Below are 22629 nucleotides of genomic sequence, written 5' to 3'. Positions count from 1 at the left end.
GGACCGCACGGGCGGCACCTACCACCTTCCAGCACCATGCAACCCGGACAGCAGATACAGCACAGCCATTTCTCAAAATACATTCGGTTCTCTCTTACCTCTGCAGCAAGGGATCATAAATGCAGCTAAAGAAGTTAGGGGAAACGGCGCGCGGTCGTTCTTGCGCGCTCTCTGCCCGTCCATCCTCCAGGAAACCGCAGGCGGTGGCTCCCCAGAGCCGGCACGAGGCTTCGGGGCCGCTGCTTTTCCCCCTACATCATAACCGATTTCAAATGGTGCTAGACAAAAACAGACTCTGAACACCAGGAGAAATCGGTCAGCCTGTGTAAGAGATGGGTCCGTCGGTGCTCCCGGGGGTCCCGCACTTAACCGTGCAGGTGGCAAGTCTGATTCCAGCTGCAGTGCCACAGCAGCAGAACGTTCCGGGGCGTCTGGAGCAGGCGCAGTGCTGACGCTGATGGGACTGTCCTCCCGGTACACAGCCTCGCCCCTCCCCTGGTACAATCGAGCCCTCCCGACCCCCCCGCATGGAGCATGGCCCCACCTCTGTGCTCCAAAGCCCAAAGGGCAGGTGAGCCCCGGAGTCTGCTAGGAGCCGGCACCTGTCTGCCCCTGCTCAGATGCGGAGTTTTTTTTAAGCACCACACCCACCCCGCGCTGTCACCCCAGCCTAGCCCACATACGCGAGGGTGCCTCCTCCTCTGTAAGGTCTTCCTTCCTTGAGCTGGCTCAGGTGGCAGGCGGAGGGCGCCCGTCCCACCCGCGGAGGCTCCTTTGCAGGTGGCCCTTCGGTGCGCTGCAATTCTTACTCCTAAAACACTGATTTCAAATGGTGCTAGATACAAAGATGGAAAAATCTAAGCCACCATGTGAAACCAGCTTCCAGAAGAAGAGGATCTCATTGAAGAAAGGAGGAAGATGACATCGGAAGCCCCAGGCTCTGCCCGGAGGAGGGAGGGAGGTCTTCTTGTGGTTCCACTTCGGACGTGACGTCACCATCCGTGAGAAAGGCCCAGCGAAGAGCTCCCCAGGGATGCTGCAGGAGGGCTGACAGCTCGGCGAGGCTTCACACACCCCGTGGCCATACACAACTCACGAAGTCTAGTTAATGCAGTTTAATTACACAACGGGTCCTAACAGAGTATTAGCTATAGGATAAAATCAAATCTCCCAGAGCTATTATTAAAATGCACTCATAGCTTCATTAGCACCGTCCTGCTGTATTAAATATTTCACAGTGCGCAAAGGGCTTTCCGATCCTATCTCACGTCATCAGGAAACAAGCCCCCTGTCTGCCCAGCATGCTCTAGCCAGTAGCAGAGGGGGGTTTCACTGGCCCTGGGCAGCCCTTCCATGCGCCCTCCTCAGAAAGAGCTCAGGCTCCTCCTTCCCGGCCTTACGTAAGGCTCAGAACATTGGCAATCTTACTTATTCTCAGCCCTGACACAAAAAAATGTGATGTTCTAAAGCTGTATTAAGTAGATAATCCTCTAACAGGAGAACAGAGTTGTGTGTGTGTATGTGTGTGTGTGTGTGTTTTCTGAATTTGTCTGAAAAATAAGACTTGCATCGTCTTCAAATTAGATTTCTCATCTCCTAAATGGGCTGTTTCTGGTTGTTTGAAGCTGAGAAAATGTGTATTTTCCTGGGACAGCACAACCAAGGAAATAGAGAGTGGAATCTGTACCTTTCCGGCTACCAGCTCCGTGGTAGAGACAGGCCTGTATTTATTGTAGCTCCTGGAAATAACAGCATGCACTGCTCCAGGAAAGAGGAGGAAATAAAATTTGAACACTGAGGTGTGTGGTTTAACCGTGTCAGTCCCGGGAAGCATGTACTGTTCCCACGCTTGCTGGAGAAAATGCTCCTTATGCTTTAGTAACTCGCCCACGGCCATGTGACCAACACATGGTGCAGATCCCAGATCTAACCCCACAATCTGTGTTACTGCCCCTGGGCCTACTGTGCCTGCTCCAGGCTGGTCCATAGTCTCATTCTGTTCTTGAACTCAACTGTGAGCAAGGTTGAGGCGGGGTTGGGGGGGGCAGTCCTAGGCAATGTTTATACACGGCCATGGATGTGACTGACAACATGTTTAACTTGGGGTGAGACAGGCCCCCTCGTTCTGCAGGGGTCCCGGTGCTGGGAGCTGGCCTCCTGTGTCCTCCCGCACGCACAGCATGGCTGTGGCAGGGGAAGGCGCTGGAGAGGAACTGCCCATGATGCCTGTGCTGGACTCCAGATTCTGACCCCAGCACTGGGCTCAGAGCCCAGGGCCTTTGCATGGCCTCAGCCACTGATAGGAAGCAGGGCAGCAGCTCTGATCAAGGACGCCTGCAGTCAACAGCTGGGCCTCAGAAAGCAGGTAACTTGCAGGGCTGTAAGGTCAGGAAGTTACTGATAAACGATAGTCATTTTCATGGGGTCCTATAACATGAGGGAGTTGGAGCTCTACATTTGGTCCTTCTCAACTTTTCTGCCTCTGACCCCAGGTGGACTCTTCCTTCTTAGCCACTTCCAACTGCCAATATCCACAGAACTTTTCCCAGCATGTTGTCACACAGGTGTTTTTCAGTCATCCTGACGGCCCCTGTCCTCCCCCAACAGGCCTCTGCATACATTGCTCCCTCTTTCTGGAACATTCTCTGTCTACCCTCCCAGAGCAACCACCCATCAACCCCCCCCCCCTCCCCAGGTAACACAGGTCGCCTGAAGCTTTCCCAGGTGAGCCAAGCATTCTGTCACACCCTCTCACAGCACCTAGTTCTTGTCCTTCAGACACACAGATGTCACGTGGTCATCAGGGTGATTAATGACTGTCTCTCCTGCTACCCAGGGAGCATCAGGCCAGAGTTCGGGGCGGGAGGGCATGGCAGAGGACCAACTGTCCCTGAGGGAACTAAGGACCACGACCTTAGTTTGGGAGTTTGGGCTCCCAGTGCCCGAGTTCTATGATATTCAGTTCTCTGGAGAAAGACAGCCATCATTCAGAACACATCATCATAAACACTCTAACACAAGAAGAGGGAAAGAAAGTAATCTTAGTACCAAAACCCTCTGCTCCTCCAACCCCACTAGATTTACAAGAGTCTATGCAGGTCTCAGCCTTCCCAAAAGAACCAGGCTTCTCTCACGAAGTCTGCCAAGCAATGACTCACTCACCTGAAGCCAGCTGGTGTTTTCGTTGCTGAGCTGGGTATAGCGGGGTGGTTGGATGGGGGCTGGAAGGGGCTTGGGCTCCCTGGCACCCAGCTCCATGGCCACCTCGATCTGCAGGAAGGCAGCCCGTCGAAGCCCCAGCCTGCAGGGACTCGGCCTGGCCTAATGGCCCCATGCAAACTGGCTAGTGGGAAGGGTTTGGTGCGCTGTCCGGTAGGAAAACCGCCCAGCGGGGGGTGGGGGTGGGGGGGTGGGTATGTCAGTTTGGGGAGGTGCCACCATGCGGGAAGAGGGTTTGGGCAGCCCACTGAGGCCTCCATCCATTTCTGGGCAGACATTCTATGTGGAGGTTTTTCCACGCCCTCCTGCCTAGGACGCTCCTCTGCCTGGGCAGGGACCGAGGGTGGAGGAAAGGTCACCACACAGTGAATCAGAACACAGTGGCTTTAATTCCTGCTCAGCCCAGACTCTGAGAGCAGGGGCCTGCACTTCCCCGGAATGGACCACAGTTCTGAAAAGCAGGAGGGCTCCCGAGGCCTGGTGTCAGTGCATTCAAATGCTCCAGGGCTGGGACAGGAACTAGGACAGAAGGAGCAGCGGCATGCGCGGCAGGAACAGGGACCCGGAGAGGCTGTGTTTTGTCTAAAAGCATGCAAATCAGATACATTAAAAAAAAAAAAAAATCAACAAAAACTCTGTGGAGGCCAAACAAAAACATCCAAGGGTTAAATGGACAGAACTCGTGGGCCATGGGTTCAAGGGCAGTCTGGAGATTTCAAAGAGAGCGTCTACTGCCTTCTAGAAATAATGCTGTGTCTTTTAAAGTCCTAAAAAATCCCATGCCAGGCCTGGCACCCACAAAGTAACATGGGAGAAAAATGGAGAGCAGAGGAGGAATCCGGGTTTATGAGATCCACAAGCAAACCCACGGAGCCAAGAGACACACGCCCCCAGGAAGCTGATGCTGCCGGCTGGTACTGTGCGACCAGGACATGTTCAAATCCAGAGCACTGGGAAGGCTCCCGCGAGGCAGCAGCTTCTCCCTCCCGCCCCAGGCTGGGTGCTGAGTCACGGCTACTTACGTGACTGACGCCAGCTCCAGCCAGCGCGGGGGGAGGGGCAGCGGAAGCCGGGCCCAGCTCGGCAGTCTTCCCGCCTCCCAGAATGCTGGTTCCGAGGCTCCTGGCAGTGAGGGAGAGTCATTTTGGTGAGAGAGGGACCTAGGGGGTTAGACCCTTTTGAAGATAGGGCCTGTTCTGCCCCCCAGGACGGTCCTAGCCCATTGTATGTGACAAGGGCCCAGCTTCCTGTCCCTCGGCCCCAGGCCAGACCCAGTGTCCTGGACATTTTGTCTTGAGCTGTCAGGGTGGGGCCTGGTGCCAACTAGCTGTGGTTAATGAATCAGAGGAAAGGGTGATAAAATGAAGGGTCTGTGTATGGAGGGCCGGGGAAGAGGAGAACAAGGAGCCTGCTGCTGAGCTGCCTGCTCAGCCCCCCAAAAGGACTGCTCAGCATCTGGGGATCAGTGCACTTTCCAGAGCCTGGATCCTGAAGTGGGAACGGCACACTCGAGACCCACGGAGCCCCTCCAATGTCTGTGGAGGTCACAGGGCAAGAGGTCACAGCCTTCTCTGCTCATGCGGACCCAGCCTCACCAACTCTGGTTTTCCCTGGGGCAGGCGTTCAAAGGCCTAAGTGCCCAGGTGGCTGCCTTCCGCAAAATTCGGTTCTCTGTCCCTTCCTGGACACCATCGATGAAGACCTGCACCTGGAAATCTCCCAGATTCAGTACAGGCCCGAGGTTGGAATGGCCAGCCGGCTGTAAGGATGGGATGCCTTGGGAAGCTGTGGGGTGTGGGGGGCAGCAGGTCCCCATGTTTCCGCAGAGAGTGGCTCAGCTCAGGCAGAGGACGATCGGCCCAGCCCTGAACTGCTTCCACACGAGGAAAAGCGAGCATGCCTACAGCCCGTTACACAGACACAACGCCCACCCCACGGTTCACAAGTCCAAACAACCCCCAGCTGAAGGCAGACCACTGCTCCTTCCCCCTCATCACTCCCAAGCAGTACTCCAAGCAGGGAAGACGGATGTGGCAGGGAAATTTCAGTCTCAGGTGAAATCTAACTGGGAAGGCTGGAGAGAGATGGGCTAGAGCCCAGCTTCTCCCTCCCCCAAGTGGAGCTGGGTCACCCACTCCTTCGACAGCCAAGAGTAACTAGCAGACGCGGCACCCCACCAGCTACCCCCACTCACAGGACCCTGTGGCTGCCTGCTGCCGGCAGCATGTCTCTGGGGCTCCAGGGCTCCCTAGCTCAGCCCCTGCTCCTCCTGGAGGGAGAGCAGGCCCCCTGCCACAGGCCCCAGGACCCACAGCCTCCCTGGAGCATGGGCCCTCAAAGGCATCAGGCCGCTGGGGACAGACCGACGAGCCGAGTGGTGGCTCTACCCGATACTGGGGTACATAGCTGGTGCAGCACCGGGGCCAGGCCACAACCTGTAACATGGTTCCACTTTCCTAGCTGGGGGCAGAAAGCCTGGGCACACAGAGGGTATGTCCAGAGTCCAAAGCCAACCGGGGGCACCTTTCCTGCTTTCCTCTCCTGCCGCCAGCTGGCGGGGGTCTGCACCTGCACCGCAGGCCAGCCTTGTTCTGTTCTGGGGCCTGGCCCGCCAGTCTCAGGACCTGGAACAGTCAGTGGTGAGAGGAGGCAGGCAGAGGGAGGGCGAAGGGGGAGGGAGGACCGGAATGGGCGGGGGTGGGGTGGGGGGGGGGAGTTTCACAGTCTAGGGCACTCCCATCAGATCAGAGAGAGGGGAACACATACAACTTCCCCTTTTGGGGAGCTTCTCTGCCCCTGCTTTTGTTTCGGTTCCTTCCCTCTGGACTGGGGATGGCTCGGCTGGTGGGCTGGGCAGGGGCAGGCGCCCAGGTACCCGGCCAACTGGGCCCTCGCCCGGCTCCGTCCTGGGCCTGGCAGGCTCCCGCGGCCGTTACCCGGCATGCCCTTCTCCTTGTCAGGGAGGCCTCACCCTCTTGTTTTCAAAGTTTTATAACAGTATTGTTTGTTGTCCAGCAGATTAAATTCTTTTGGAGGCTGGAGGGCGGAGGCGGGGGCGTTGAGGGAGAAAGAGGAGGGAGAAGGGTGAGGGAGAGAAAATACAAACAACTTTCATTAGGGCCAAAAGATTAAATGAGTTCCTCTCTGGACACAGAGTTCACCTGTCTTGGAGAGAGGCCAAGTGGCCAGGAGCATGGGTTCCCTTCCCCTCTGTCCCTGTCCCTCTAGGTCATCCTCACCCAGCAGGGTGACACGTGGTCTCAGACCTTCAAGGTCGCTACTCAGGGTTCAAGCGGAGAAGAAGAAAGAGCTAACAGTGTTGGGGGTGGGGGAGTCATGCCTGAGCCGCCACCGCCCCCAAAGAGGAAGCATGATGGGGGGGCCGGGCTGGGCCCAGCTGAGGGGCCTTGATCGCATCTCCCCGGGGCTCCCGATGGCCTGCTCGAGGATGAGGTGGGAAGGAGGTTTGTGGGGATGGCTGCCCCATCTCAGAGACGGCTCCCCTCTGCAGCGAGCCTGCGGTCTGTTCACACGAGGAAGGAAAGTAATACAGTCAATGTTGTCAGAGCCTGGAAGAACGGTACCCCCAGGAGACAGGAACACAAGTGTGCGGACAGACACTCAGGTGTTCCTAAGGACTGTGTGAGAGCAGGAGACAGGACGGAGAGGGGACAGAAAGTCAACATAAAATAAGCATGATCTTACAGACAGGAGGGCCCAGGGAAATGTCCTCAACCCGTCAGGCCTTCAGATGCTAAATCTGCAGACAGGAATAACACAAAAGGATATACGATTATCCCCATGAAAATAACCCTCGTTCAGCCATTACCTGGTTTATTTCTGACTTCAGGGTTCCCAATAAACAGTAGCCCATGGGGGCACATGTGTGTGCCTCTGGCGTGGCAGGCAGCTTCACAGGTCCCAGGGCCGTGGACCTGCCCTGAGACCCTCTTCCTTCCACCTCCGACCCTCTTCCCAGCAAACTCTGTCTGGCCCTGCCTCCTGGCCTCGCCCCCACTCCTTCACCTCTCCAGGGCCTTCTCTGGAAGCTCCCTAGGGCTGGGGGAAGCAGCACGGGGCGGGGGGCGGCAGCGGTTCAAATACAGGTTTAGAGCAGCTCAGGGCTCTTCCCAGATAGCAATGGGGGACAACCTGGCTATCTCCTCTTTTTTTATTTACAAATAGTATTAGTCCTAGAGGGTCAGTTCCAGAAGTTCTGTCTGCATGAGGAAACAAAGGTACAACTGCAGGCCCAATGCTCCTGTGCCCCGACCCAGGTCAGGCTGGCCTCCGAGGCAGAAAGAAAAAACGGAGCCCTCTCTAGGTCCTGGCACCCAAAGCTCATGCTGTTCTAGGGATAGTCTCAGAGCCCCACAGACTCGGGAGGGACTCGGGAGGGACCTTGTCAGGGACATCCAGTCTCTCTTCTCAGATAAAGAGGCTCTGTGTTTCTTTGGGAGGCCTCAGCAAAGGGCCACCACAGTTCTCCCTGAAGTCTGCTCTAGATCACCTCCCAGCTTTGGGTTCTGCCACCCTCCTTCCCACCCTCCGGGAGAACAGAAAGTTCTGGATGCCATACGACAAATCTTCACACAGTAGTTACCAGAAGCTTTGTCCGGCAAAACCACTGCCCTGTGGATTTCCCATGATACGGCCTCTCTGTGAGCAAGGCTGCATCTGAGGAATACAAACAGACAGACGTATGCACACTGCCCCTCTGTCCAGCCCCAATCCTTCGGATTCATGCCCAGGCAGAGCCTAAACCATCCTGTGTTAGTGCGCTCTAAATAAAGACAAACACTTCTCTGCCCCTTCATATAGGCTCTGGGTCTCTCTGAGCAAAGGCCACTCAGAGGGCCACACGGACAAGAAGACAACCAGTCTGAGCTGTGCCTTGGCCCCCCCTCATAGAGAGCGGGCTTACACGCAGGATCCGGGAACACGGACGTCTAGGCGTTCTCTGACTTTCCTTCCTCTCCATGGGTAAGGCCTACTTTTTCAACTCTGTCAGGAAGCAACAGCCAGAGCTGAAGCCAGTGGTTCCAGTATCTCACACTGTCCCTTAGCCAATACTTCCAGCGGGGGCTGATTAGCCAGCAGAGAGAACAGTCACACAACCCTCAGGCTCGGCAAAGCTCTGGGCCTCCCTTATCGGCCTGCTGGGAAAAATCTCCCAGATCCGACAAGAAAGCCTTATTTCTAAGTGAGCTACACCAGAAGTCTAGCTCAGGACTAGAGACAGGACTATATGCACGTGCACGAAATGCCCTACAAATGTGTCAGAATGGTTTGAGAAGCACTGCATAATCCCAGAAGCTTCCAAACGTAGGCAGTCTCACCAGAAACACATGGGGAATGGCTGGCTTCCTGGCCAAGGAGTGCACGCCAGGTTTCCCAAGAGCTCCAAGAAGCCAAAAGAATCTGAGAACAGGAGAAGCTGGACATTCTGAGGCTCCCTTCCCCATTTGGTGTAGAGGAAAGCGATCTTCTACCTACAGAGATCAAGTCAGCTGCCCAAGGCCATGCCCTGGCCCTGGCCCACTGGTCAGTAGAACAACAACTAAAACCCAAGGAAATGACATCTGGAGTCAGGGGACTTAGGTAGGGGACCCCAACTCAGCAGGTATAAGTGGATCTTGGCAAGGCTGTGGCTCAGCTGCAGCGACTGTGCCTCGCAGGCAGCATGAGGACCAAATGAACTAGCAAATGGGAAAAGAGCTACAGACCATCGCATGGCACGCACAAGACGTCAGGTCACCAATCACTTCAGCTCCTGCCTGAATCCTGGCCCAAAGCCCTGTTTGCCACACCACTCAGGGCGAGACAGGGTGGACTCACATCTCCGAGGCCCATGTAAGAGTCCAGCAAAGCGGCACGTGGACAGTGTCTTGAAGCAATGGTGCCAATTTTAAAACTCTGCATTCTGTTTGGTGGCTTGTGTGGCAGGTATCCGCAGCCCCAGCCCCAACCCCAACCCCACCCACACAGTCTCAGAGCAGGGCTGGCCACTGGAGACAAAGGCCACCACGGTCCCAGGCTGGCCTGTGAGGGCCCGTGACCCTGAGCTTGCCTGCACGTGCTTTATTTTTGCTACTTTTTGAAGAGTGACTCGGGACTAAAAAGTCAAAATGGAATGGGTGGCTTGGAGATATTTTTGTTTTTGTTTTTTTCTTTTTGCCTGTCTTTTTTCTTTTCCTTTTCCTTTTTTATTTTTTTTTTTTTAAATAGAAGAGCTTCAACAACTACATGAGAATAGACGGCTACATATAAAGGAAATCTTCTGACAGCAAGGGGCCCAGACCCTGAAGAGGGAAAGTCTGGGACACCTGACCCGCAGTCCCACGTTCTCTCTAGGATTTAAAACCAGAAAGCCCAGAATTTCTTTCATAGAGCACAGCGGCATCTCCAGTTAGACCCTGTGACACAGAGAGCCCCCAGCAGCTCCCACATCACCTGTCTGCACACAAGCCCCTAGGTGGGAGCCAGAGTTCACGTCCTCTGTCACCTGGATGACCTTCCTCCATCAGTCACCCTCATGTAATCTCTGGCCGCTTTCTGCTTGCAGCCGGGGGTCCAGGGCAAACTGTCTCCATCCGCCTGGCCTCACGGATGGGGACAGCATCTCTTCAGAAGACAGGATTGTAGCTGTTCTCAGTCTTCTGCCTGAGAAATACCTCCAGAAACATCCAGGGAACCCCTGCATCAGAGCTGGCAAGGTGCTTTCTAAAAGGTTCTGGTTCAACTCCCTCAATTTATAAATAATGAAACTGAGTCCCAAATACATAAAGTGAGTAAGATTTTACCAAGGGAGCCAGGGCCAGAATGCGGGCCTGCTGAGTCTTCTACACCACACCACATAAGGCCCAGTTTCCCTGAGTCCCCACAACCACACCCCAAGACCCACACCTCATCCTTGGGCAATATCAGCTCCCCCACCCCTCAGCAGCAGGTGGCATCCTCTGAGGTCTAGGAGGGCCAGGCTTAGATCATGGGGCCCGAGAGGGAAGAATCACATGGCCAGACACACCACGAACCCCAGGTCTACCCTGTAAACCAGCCCTGAGCCCAGCAGCGGCACACACCAGAAACACCCTCCCCCATACTGGAAACACCTTCAGCCACCAACCTGCCTCAACCTCTCAAGACACCCAACTCATCCAAGCCTCTGGCACATGGGGACTTCTCCCTCTGTTGCCCCCTGCCCTTTCTCTATCATGAGGATGTGGGAACCCCAGACTCGGGCCGGAGAGGCTGGGCTGACTTCCGCCTCTCACAGGCACCTACTTCGCAGTGACTCGCTGAAGACTTAACCCGAGTGTTCCCCTATCTGTGTGGATGACAGAGGGGCACAGGGACAAGGCTGCAGCAGAGCCACCAGCTGGCACCTGGGGAGGGTGGCTGACAGAAAAACCTTCGTCTGCTGGTGACCAGAGGCTCGAGATCTACTGCTGTCTTGATCCCTGACTGCAAGTTCTTATAAGCCGTGGGGACCCTGGGTAATTTTCTAGCTGTTAGGACAAGAGAGGGGTTAGCCCCTCCATCACTGTGAACTCTGGGGGCTCCATCAGTCTGGCTTCCCCAGCCTCTTAAATTCCCTCCTTGGCCACCATCTGGATCACTGGACCCTTCTGATGCGTGTGGGTGTCCCCCTGTCCATCTATGCCTGCTCTGCAGATTTCCCAACTCCCTCTGTCATCATCGTGAATGGCCTCTCCCCACACCAGAGAGCACACCTCATGAGAGCAGGGGCTGAATGGGGGTCTGGAGAAGGGCTGCATCTGCCACGCTTGGCCCTGTCTGTTCGCGGGCGCCGACAGCCAGCTGCCTCTGCTCGGCCTCCCCCAAGAGGGAGGGAGCACAGCCGTCACCGCCCACTGCCACCTTCCCCGAGATACCCAGCCTTTCACTCTGCTCACCATCCGTTCTGCTGGCTGCCTTATCTTGGACAGTCTTATTAGCTCCCCCAAATGTCTGAAGTCATCCAAGAGGGTAAAGAGAAAATACAGGCTTTGGAATCAGAGGTGCCTGGGTTTAAGTCTTGGTGTTCCCACTGGCCAAGTGTGTGACCTTGGTGAAGTCACTTAATATGGACCGTTTCTTTAACAGAAAACGGGAAGTCACCCCTACTTCATGGGGTTGCTCTAAGAATGAAATCAGATAACCAATGGAGACCCTTAACGAAGGTGAGTTTCCCTTTCCTGGGACTCACTGGGATGCCTGTCTCACACCTCCACGCCTCATTACAGATCCTGACCTGGGCTCCATGCACACACAGGTCCCTTCCAGGCTGCAGAGGGCCACGCTGGTTGAACACGAGACATACCCTCACCCTCACCCCTGGATCCTGGCCTCGGTCCTGTGTTCAGATGGTGCACAACTGTTCCCTGAGTGCCTCTCTCCATCCCCAGGCCCCTGTTTCACCTGCTCAGGTGCCACACTACTGTATCATGCTCTGCACAGATCTTGGGGCCTGGAGGTGTTCTCTGGCTTTATCAGCTCACGAGCAGCTCCCGTGGAAGAAGCCAGCAAGGAACCAACCCCAGCCTCTGCTTTCTTCACAGACACTCCAAGGCCCAGAAAAGCAAAGCAAAATGAGGGCCTCCCACGGACAGCCGGCTAGTGGAAAAGGCAGTATCTCTTACATATCTTCCAGGGAGGCAACGTGCCCAAAACAGTGACCAGCGCAAGATACACATCCTCTCTAAAACGGGGGCTGCAGCCTCAGAGGCCCTCGTGCCAGGGGACAGAGCCAAGATATGCATTAGACAGTTCACAGCCCTGACCAGACCAGGATTCAGTGGGACAGAGCAGGTGCTGACCAATCAGGCCCCCTGGCAGGGCCCCTCCCCGACACCTCCTGGCCAAGCCACACCACCACAGCTCCAGCGCCACCCGCTCCGTTCACCTCTGTTGGACCCCAGACGGAAAGGCCCCACACCGCCTCCTGGCTTCTGGACCACAGGGACTTCAAGGGTTGAGAGCCAAGTGCCAGAGAGGCCTGGTCCCTCTCTCAGGGGATGCCAACTGTTCTGGCTTGGCTTGTGACATAATGCCCGTGTCATGTCAGTGGAAGCCAGACTGGTAAGCAGGGAGGAAAAGACTAAATGAGGATCGAAAATAGGAAAATCATCAGGGCGATGTGTCCCCCCCATCCCCCCCGCCCTCCAATTCTGGGAACACCAGAGGCCCCAGAGACAACTGCGTCACAGGGAGCCAAACCAACTTTCCCTTTGCTTCCCATTCTGGTTATCTCAATCCCGCCAAGGGCAGGGCAGGGCTGTGCATGGGAGCGGGGGTGACCCCAAGCCAGGCCCAGGTCTGCATCGCACATACGGGAGCAGGGGTGCCCGAGCACGGCCCATGGCCCCAGCTGGCCCCGGCCCGGCAGTCAGCGCTGGCCGGACTCTAGCCGGCACGTCTTGAGGGAGTTGGTCGTCTCAACCTCATCTCCCCAGCTGCACCCAAGCTCATCTCTCCTTTTTATTCGTGCTCCATGCCCAACACCCCAACATGCCTCCCTACGTTACTACTAGAGGGGCTAAGACTTGTCAGATTCCTTTAGGAGAGAGAACCCGGGCTCTCCCCAACGGCCCTGGATGCCTCACTTGATGAGGACCTCGGGCTGCTCACCGCCAGCTCAGACTCATCTCTAACAGAGAGAAGAGAAGACGACACACGGACAGGCAGAATTCGCCAGTCCCTCCTGGACAGCGGTGGGAGGCGGGTGGGGAGACATCCGTGAGGCAAGAGCAGAGGTGGAATCCCAGGGGTGCCTCCAGAAATTAGCCAAGCATATCCTAAAACTGCCCAGCACCATTCCTTTTATCTGGAGACCCCAGACAAACGTGCTGTTCCAACCTGACCCTGCTCACCCAGAACATTGCAGGAATGCCTTCCATAGGAGAGACGTCCTCCTCGGGAGAAGGGTGAGCACCCACAGTCCACTTCCTGAGCTGTCTCTAGAACATGACAGATGACCCCCGCTCCCGTCCTGGTTCTGCTGACCATTTTCATTTTTAATCACCATCGCTATTGCTGTGACCAGCATCAAGTGAGGCAGAGAAAAAAGATTTCTACATTAACTGCTTAAAGATGCTGTGCAATGCTTACTGGGCCCAGAATTTTTTTTTTTTTTAAGATGAAGGCCATAAGGGCCCAGAGGAAGAAAGTTGATTCACTCACTTAAACAAACAAACAAAAAGCCCCAAAACAACCCCACCCCCAAGTAGGCCCTGAAGCCCACCACCAAGCCCACACTCTAAACTCCAGCGAGTCTAAAGGGATCTAGAGTAAAAGCGAGCACCCACTGGGGTACACAAGGAGGGGAAGGCCTGCAGGCCCCCGGCACCTAAAGGGCTCTAACCCAGAAACTCACTCTGGATGTTGGGGGCCAAGGCGAGTTCTAGACCCGTCACCGAGGGAGGCCACACCGGTTGGCTAACTGACTGCCACACCCAGCAACGCATCCCAGCCATCTCCCACACGATCGCCTGGGCCCGCCCTTCCCCCAGGCCCTTGCTGGTTACGAACACCATTCACAGAAAAGCCAGGAGTGGGAGAATGGAAAGAAGAGGGCATTGTTTGGGAGATTCTGAATGGAGATGTTTGAGGATTCCCTACTGACTAAGGAAAATGGTCGCCATGAGAAGGAAGGGGGCTGCGGGTAGGCCAGACGCAGTAGCCCACACCTGACTGACCTGGGAGGCAGCAAAGCGGTTAAATCCCATTTTCTTGCACCCTCTGGTTTCCAGTAAGCAGCCTGGAGATGATTCACTGATAAGACCGGATCATGTCCCCGTCCGTCGGTCGTCCGCCCTTGGAATCACAGAACCACAGACACTGGTGGCTCCACAGTACCTACGAGAGGAGGCGGCAAATATCCAGCCGGTTCCGCCCTCTACCACCAAGGATGACATGCAAAGTCACCACCCAGTTCCTCCCGGGGACGGCTGACTAAAGGCAGATCTCCCTGAAACCCCCAACGGCGGGTGAGGGCGGCGAGCAGACACAGTTCCCGGATGCCCGGAGCCACGTCTGCTGTCACAGAGCCTAAAGAAAATCAAAGGAAGGAGGAGGAAGAGGTAGAGGAAGGCAGGGAAGACAAGAGGTCCAAAAGAAGCATGAGAGGTCAAAAGGCATCCTTGGGCAAAGCCAGGCAAAGAGGAAAAACCAAGAAGACATGTGGGAGGCTGGTGGGTGACACGGGCCACTCTGTGCCATCGGCCACATTTTCAGCCTCTAGCCTGTCCTCCTCTAAGCCCCCAAATCCATCGAGAACCATCAGCCCCGCCTGGCTCTCATCCCACATCAGACTTTCCGATCTAGCAGCATCTGGAAGAAGGAAAAGGAAAGAAAGCTTGGCATTCCGGAACCAGCCCCAGACACACAGCCCTTCCTGGAATGAAAGGCCCCTTGGAGATGATGGCTCACACTCTCGAGGTTCTGGTTCCCTGGGAGAAGGGCTCCTCTCCCGCAGGGGAGGGCAGACATGTCCGATAAGAATTGCTTAGCACAAAGCTATATATAGTCTAGGTTCCTAGCGGCCTAGAGATTTGGAGCTAGAACTTGGCAGAGAACCACGCTAGATGCTGGCAAAGACCATCCTCCCCCAGCCAGCCAGCTGAGAGCCTCTCCTCCCTGCTGGGGGCAGCGAGGGCAGGCAGGGCCCTTCCCGTCGGCCCATTAAGAACACGGCACTGAGGGACATGGGCTTTTGGCTCCATCTTAGGGAAAATCGACTTCTCCTGAATGTGAGGGCGATGTGCGGGGGCTAAACACTGAGATCTAGCTTCTCCGCTCTGCTCTCCAGCGGCACTAGAAAATCGATCTCGTCCTGTCTGATGGAGGACTGGGGGCAGGGGTCTGTGGGGAAAGGAAGAAGGAGGCCCAGCAGCTGGGCGGGTTCAGCAAACAGCGGGGGCTTCCGACATCAGAAGGAAGAAGACCACGCAGACGAATACTTACCTGCAGAGCCGGGCTGACAGGCCTCTCCTTTCTTTTGCTCCAAATACATGCAAACGGGCCATTCCATTGGGCCTCTGACGGCCGTCTTCTGCATACAGCTCCGTCCTCAGTTAGCGTGAGTCTCCAAGAGGCTGTCACCTACTCACATCGCTCAGCTTGCCTGAGTTCTCTGCGGGGAAGGAGTGAAAAGGAGACAGTAGGCTCGGCTCTCAGGGCCCACCAACCGAGTGATGTTTTGCATGGGCCCAGATCGGGGTCCCGTTTGGGGCTGATATGTGGCCCTGGGACCCTAGCCCTCAGCAGCTGATCACCCGTCAATGGCAGAAACGAGACAAGGTTGGGCCCCTTGTCCTGAAGAAAGGCCAGTCCCAGTGGGCACTGGGCCTCATCAAGGAGGGCCTACCGTCTCTTTTGGAAAACAAATCTGAGAGACAACAGAGCTCTCTGAAGTACAGAATCTGGGCTCTCATCATATGCACGGCTTCTGGACAAAGACACAAAGGATCTAACAACCACATACATACAATTTTTTTAGGTCAAGTTGCTCTCTATTCAGGCTCAAAAGACATGACACAAAGGGGCTGGGGCTGCCTTTGCACTCTGGGCAGGGACAGCTGGCTCCTGTCCTTTGCCCTGTGTACCTCTCCACAGTGACCTCAGCCAGGTCTCCCTGCTCCCTCTGGCTCCCAAGTCCCCAAAGCCACTCCCTGAAAAGATCCCAAATGAGTCATGCCCGCAGGTCCTTGGGGGAGAGGAGGAGGTGCTCAGTGACAAACGTCAGTGCTAAGCATCATCTAAGGAAAGCATGCGGCTGAAAAATGGCACAAGGGATGCATAGGCCAGGTGGCCCCAGACCGTGCTATCCCTCAATCCCCACCCACAAGTTGTTGGCTTCTCTGTCCCCAGCCATGGCCGAGGGAGACAGAACAGGAGAGAAGGGAAGCCAGATGCTGAGGGCAATGGCTTGCCTGCGATTCGGTGGCAATGGAGGTCCAGGTCTCTCTTGCTCCCGAGAAGGCACTGCTGGGCATGGTTGGACACGGTTGGGCGGGGCCGGGCGGGCGGGGCAAGGGGGGAATGTCACGCGCACTTGACGTGCGCTTGGCGCAATGCTGCAGATTCGAGAAAAGCCTGGAACCCTGAGCTGCCATGATGACGCACATACACAAGCACAAAGGTCAAGGGCTCGAGGCCCACTGTTTCTCCTAAGAAGGAACCGAGGAAGATGCAAGGGGAGGGGAGAAGTCTGATTTGGGAAATAAGGCAAGGGGAGGCTAAAGCAGATTGCCCAAGGGCTAGTCTTCAGCTCGAGGCTGGTGATGCGGACCTGGGATCTTCATGTGACACCAGCAGAGGACACTTAAGATGCCACATCTCCGTGATGGGCACTTCCTCCTGGGGCCCCTGAAGGCCAGGGCTCACTAGGGATTGTGAGGCCCACCATACCCGAGATGGGACTCACCCTCTATCCAGGCCACAGAGAGAAATCCCAAAGGGTTTTCTGGCCCCGAGAAGATGCCTCTTGTTGCGGAAGAGTGAGAGGAGGTTGAAAAGTGGCTCTGTTTGCCAAGCACATAATAATAATAACACGAGCAGCTGCATTTTCTGTTTGGTTTCTAAAATTCAAGACTCCACAGAGCCCCGTTGGGATACCCGGTGTCACCCCCAACCCGATGCCCAGAAGTGGTCTTCTCTGCCAATCCCTTCCTGAAAATGACCCCAGCCCCGGGGTCAGCTCCAAGCCCTGACAAGCTGTTCTTGCTGCTTTCATGTTGACAGAATGCCCTGGCTACTCGGCTGAGCACTCCATCTCCCAGCTCCCGACATACTGAGTCATCATCCAAAGAGGAAAAAAACAACAAAGCAGTCGTCACCAGGGTCCCCACTGCCGTCGGCTGACGACTCATGGGCTGTCGTCACTCTCTGTTCTGCAGCCCCAGAATTGGTGATGAGGGGTTCCAGGGTGCCCAGCTCCCCTCCCACGGGATGCAACGGCATCAGGAAGCAGGCAGCCACCGCTGCCATCAGAAAGAAGGGAAACTAACCTGGCATCACGAGGCTCCCCGGAAGGACCACTCGTTAACCCTCACTCTGCCACTGCCCACCCTGTCCTCACGGCTCCGCTCCCACAACGCTGCCCCGATGCAGACGTCAAAGGGGTCTTTACTACAGGTGGGAGAAGGCACCCCCTCATGGGTTTCAGGTGTGGACTGCCTGGTTACCTCCTCCTCTGCCTTCCAATACCCCTGAAGGCATTCAAGCTCCTTTTCCCCCATTCCTTCTCCAGCCACCTGCTATGGTCCCTTCTAAAGGCCCCGATAAGACAGCTGGGCAGGGGAAAGGGACGTGCATCACTTCCTGCAGGGATCCTATGTGCTTGGCAATATAATAGGCATTTCTGTGTAGTAGATTATGGTGGCTCCCTGTCACTGACTGACATCACAAAGCCCTAGAAGAACCATCCAGAAAGACGAGGCAGGGTCAAGATGCAAACCTAGGGCAGTCCAAGTGCAAGGGCTCTGCTTCCTGCCTTGTATGAGGTCCACTGATTCTGGGTCCTGGAGCTCCTTCTGCTCTGAAGGTGCTACAACCATCCCACCTCCACCTCCTCTGCTAGGAGGAAGGGGACCAGGATAACTGAAGGCTGTTAATCCACCAACTGCAGCTACCACAAAAAAAATAAAATAAAAAAAAAAAAATAAAGCCATCATCTTGCATGAACCTGACCACAAAGGAAGAGGAGAAAGTTAAGAGGGTAACAGGGAGGGTAGCACGGAATGACTAAAAGACCCAGAAGCTGGGCTCAGGAAGGTTGGCCACCCAAACCCCATACAGCATTAGGGATGTACAAAATTCCTTAAATAGACAAGTTCTGGGGATCTACCTCGTAAGAGGCATTTTGCAGACACAGAGAACTGATAGGTAAAATAATGCAAAGACTCTGGAGAGATCAGGAGTTCTAATCGTGAGCAGAGCACTTACCGGACATCAGACGCTCCCTCACAGCGCTGCGGGAAAAAGATACATGAAACAAGTTCTGAGAAATCGCCCAACATGGTACCTGACAAACGGAAGGCACCAAATAGGTAAGTGCTTTCCTTCTTTGTTTCCCGGCCTCTGGGAGCTCACCATCTAATAGGTGACCGTAGGACTTACACACAAAGAGCCAGACGATAACCAAAGAAGCATCTAAGAAGGATGAAGTGTATGAGAGCTTGGCCGGAGGGACCCAGGGGTGGTTCCGAGGATGGCTTCTCGTGAAGGGGATCCGCAAAGGTCCACAGAGGACGGCGGGCTGCCGCAGGTGGGTGCGGTAGAGCCAAAGAGTCATGGAAAATACCAGTGGTGCATACAGAGAGGTCGGAAAAGCAAGAAAAAGTGAGTTGCCTGGTTTTGCTGGAATACGTGGTCTACCTGGGGAAACGCAGAGACGTCAGACTGAACAGGAGAGCTAAGGCTGGTTACAGACAGCCTTCAGCATCGTGCTACAGAGGAGGAATTTTATTCTGGAAACGATGAGAAACCATTTTAAATTTCTAAGCAAGAAAAGACAAGATGGCCGCTGCACGCAGAAGGGCCTGGAGAGGAGAGGGACGGGCAGCAGGGAGCCTCACTGGAGGACTACAGCTGGAACCATGGCACTGGCAGGGGGCATGACAAGGAGCAGAGAAGAAAAACAATAAAAAGGGAGGGCCATCAAACAAATCTGCCTTGGACCGCCCCCCCCCACTCCGTCCCCATAGAGAGACTGCCGGAGACAGAGCCTATTTGGGGAACACAAACCACAGGTCTGACACATCTCAGCAGCCATATCTCTGCCTTCACTCTCCCCCCTCCCCAAAACAGCTTTTCCTCTGGACTGCTTTAAGCCTCAAGCCGAGGAGGGCATGGGAAACCTAGGCCTTCCGTGTGCAACACCCACCGTTCGGCCAACCCCAGACCCCCGGAAGAAGAACCCCCACCCAAGGCTGTGACCGAAGGTGGGACTGGGCGGTCCTGCCCCTGGGGCCACCTTCACTGCGGCAGCCACCACTGTGCCCGCCTCTGCTGCGTTTTTGCCCCCCCTTCCCCTCCTCCGTCATAGCCCCCGCCCCCCGCCCACTCTGCGGAACTGGCACAGCAGGACCAGAAAAACCAACGCCACCATGTCAGAGACCAGCAGAAATGCCTCCAAAATGGCAGCCTTAGGATAAAAAGGAGTCCAAAAATATTATCAACCCACCCAAGGAAAGGCAAGCCAGTGACAAGGGGAATGAACTGTGAACTCCCTCCTGACTGGGCACTCCCCACCCTTCCTCACTCTTACAACTGTCACATCTTTCCCATCAGAAACTTCCTCTAAAAACCCAGAGAGCGTAAGAGGGCAAGAAGGGCATCACCCCGTGCCCCCGGGAGGTTCTGGGGTCCATGGGTGACACAGGACATCCAGAAGGACATTCTACGTTCAACACTCCAAGAAGGGGGAGAGCACCCCATTCTGTCTTCAAACCTAGCTCCTACCACTGGCTGGACAAGAGGGAACCCTCTGAGGGAGCAAAGTCTTCCACTGCTCCCTACCAGACCCTCCCCAGCTCTGTGGGCCCTGGGGAGCCAGAGGCAGGGTTGCAAAGAAGGGCCGAGAAGGCACAGCCGTGCCTCCGTTATGTAATAAGAAGGGCGGTGCTGTCCTAGGCCGGCGACCCAGGGCGCACTGCGTTCCCCGATGCGCAGTCACGGGCGGGGGCCACTGCGCAAGGCGCAGGGCTCAGAAACCCCCTCCCCACAAACACGAGACCTCCCACAAGGACCCGACGGGGAGCCAGGACCCTGATTTTTCCAAGTCTCCCTCCCCCAGTCACAGGCGAACAGCCTGCTGCCCTAGTTTTGCTCTCACTCTCCTCACTCCCCAGAACGACAAACCTTTCTAACCTGGGACCTCCAAACCTCTCGAGGTCCAGCTGCCTTCCTGGAAATCCCACCAAATACGCAGTTTCTGAGCAACCCCCTGGGGTTGGTTCTCATCCTCACCTTTCCCGGCACCAGGGAGCAGCAGCTTCCAGAAGGCAGGTCCTTCCCACACTAGGCTCAGCTCTGGACAGCCCCGTCAATGCAAATCTCTGGTCCCCGGGGAGTAGCCCAGAGGCAGCAGGAAGCCCATGGTGGTGGCAGTGTCAGCAGCAGCAGCAGCAGCTCTGTCCTACCTTGCCCGTGCGTTTCCAGGGGAGCAAGAATTATTTTGCCGCAACAATGAGGTGTGGCAGACCGAAAAATCCCTTTTCCAACACCAAACTAAGGGACAGATACCTCCTTCCAGTTTGGTCGACTCTCTGCGCACCCATCTCTCCAACCCTTCCTCCTTCAAAAAAAAGTTTGGGGAACCCTGAGCTCCTCTTCCTTAGAGTGCATGAAATAAGAAAGGCAGAGCAAGAGGCTTCAACTGGTCAGTCAGAAGCAGGCACTGACACAGGAGCATACGCACACCCCTAAACAGATTTTAGAAAGCTGCTGGGTTTCTCCCCCCTCCCCTTTAAGCAAGTGAAATGCAAATTAAGATTTGATACCCTGCCCTCAACCAATCAAAAAAAGGTTTTCACCTGCCATTGGCCCGCCCACCAATCAGAAGAAATGTCTGGAGTGAGAGCCCTCCCCTGGCCAATGGAAGGCCAGCTCAGTCACTTAGTTAATGATGCAGCAGTACAAGGAAGGCCATCACATGTGAACTGGAAGGGTGCCAACATGGAGACACAGAGAGCACAAGGTAAACAACTTTCCAACGCCAAAAGGATGACATTTAATCTCTAAATGCTAGCTTCCCTTCTCAGCTCATCCTTAACCCCTCTCAGCTGGCCCTACAGATGCCGGGAGCCTCACTACCTGTCCCCCTGGAGCTCCTAACGAGATGCAACAGTGACTGCGTCACCATTCCCCACTTTTCCCAACTACGCAGTGACAAACCTACCAGCTTTACCCCACTGCTCCCAACCTACGCCCCATCCTGCCCACCTGCTCCCACCAGCTCCAGGTGCCCAGAGCTGAACATTTTAATAAGGCAACCCCTGGAAGGCTGTGCCTTTCACCTTCCTCCCAGCACCTCTCCTCCCCACTCCCTACCTCCCACCTAAGAATCTCACGGACGGACAGACAGACGCTGACACCCAAACAACCTGGGAAACCAGTCTGTCTGTCCAATAGAAGGACATGGGGGCAAAGGCTGGGAGGTCAGGTGGGACGCCAGGGACATCTTGCTCCTCTCTCCTCTACCCCGTCAGGCTTGAGCAGCTGACACTAAGAGAAAAGAAATTAAAGTGGGGGAAAAAAAAAAAACAACAACAACAAAAAGCCCTCTCTTGGAGAAAAAAATAGCAAAAAGCGAGAAAGAAGGTGAGAAAGACAGAGCACCCACATATGCAGAGACATCGCCCCCGATCCCAGCAAATACGTACGTGGGGGAAGAAGGGGGTTACGCCATCAAGTCCTGAAGCCCGTCGGACCACCCATCGCCGCCTGCGCAGACCCAAATTTTGGTCTGGCCGTAGGGTGCCGCAGTCCCGAATGTTCCAGAAATCGGTCCCGTTAAACCTTCCACCATCGCCCCGCAACCTCTTGCTCCCACCCCTGTCCCCCCCCCCCCCCCCCCCCCCCCCCCCCCCCCCGGCGGGAACCGCCCGTGCCACCTTGCGTGTCATCTCCTTAGCCCGGGCTACCCAGAGGCCTCCAGCCCCCGACAGATTTCTGAACGCTTGGCAAGTGAGCTGGCAGAACCTGGTGCCCGGTGTTGCTATGACTTGTTTCTTGATTTCTCTCTCTCTCTCTGCTGCAGCATGGCTGTTGCTAGCAGACCTATCGACGGAGCGCTCTCTCTCTCCTCTCTCTCTCTGAGCTCTGTGACGCAGATCTAAATTCTCCAGTCTGCTCCTTGTGTTGCAAGAGCAGAACTGCAGCTTTTCCCCTGGAGAGCCGGAGGGCAGTGCCAAGGCTGGTCAAACAAGGCAAAAAAAAAAAAAAAAGAAAGAAAAGAAAAAAAAAAGTTGGGCCTACACTCCACTTCCCTGGCCACACTTCGCAGCCCATTTTCTTACCCCATACACCTCACTGCTCTGGGGCAGAGAGGGCCTGGTCCCTGCAGGCTCCTGCCTTCCCCGAGGGCTTCCCAGCCACCAGACTAGCTTAACTCTTTGAGTGACAGCGCCTGGAACCGAGACAGGGCTGTCCCACGCTCAGTGTTGCCTCATCTTTTCTTGAACCGTGTGAGCTTCTCCCAGACAGGAGACCAACCCTGACACCACCGTCCTATTAACTCTTTCTGCCAGGGACATGTCCAGAATGATGACCGTGGCTTGACTTGTGCTGTCTGCTGTTTTTTTTTGTTTTTGTTTTTGTTTTTTTGCCACACACCAGGACCATTTTCTCCCAGGAATTTCTTAAGGACCAAAAAAGTGTGATTAAAACATTGCCTGCTTACCCCAC

At 55.4% G+C, this 22629-nt stretch overlaps 1 long non-coding RNA gene across 9 annotated transcripts; it reads right to left on the bottom strand.

Annotated features, from left to right (window-relative positions):
• Nucleotides 1–3396: 3396 nt before the first annotated feature.
• LOC132025556 (uncharacterized) lies at nt 3397–22104 on the bottom strand. 9 transcript variants are annotated; one of them, XR_009406638.1, is made up of 10 exons: nt 21606–21767; nt 20757–21447; nt 20467–20518; nt 20191–20363; nt 18166–18191; nt 17678–17848; nt 15184–15352; nt 13917–14076; nt 4242–4341; nt 3397–3801 (listed from the first exon to the last, which is right to left on the bottom strand). It is a non-coding gene; the product is annotated as an uncharacterized LOC132025556 (long non-coding RNA). The 9 variants fall into 9 exon arrangements; XR_009406635.1 differs by lacking the exons at nt 17678–17848; nt 18166–18191 and adding an exon at nt 21837–22104 and having other exon boundaries at nt 21606–21688; XR_009406639.1 differs by lacking the exon at nt 17678–17848.
• Nucleotides 22105–22629: the final 525 nt, after the last annotated feature.

This window comes from Mustela nigripes, chromosome 10, assembly GCF_022355385.1.
Source record: "Mustela nigripes isolate SB6536 chromosome 10, MUSNIG.SB6536, whole genome shotgun sequence".
NCBI lineage: Eukaryota > Metazoa > Chordata > Mammalia > Carnivora > Mustelidae > Mustela > Mustela nigripes.
Note: the sequence above shows the minus strand (reverse complement) of the source record. Positions and strands in the feature narration are given on the sequence as shown.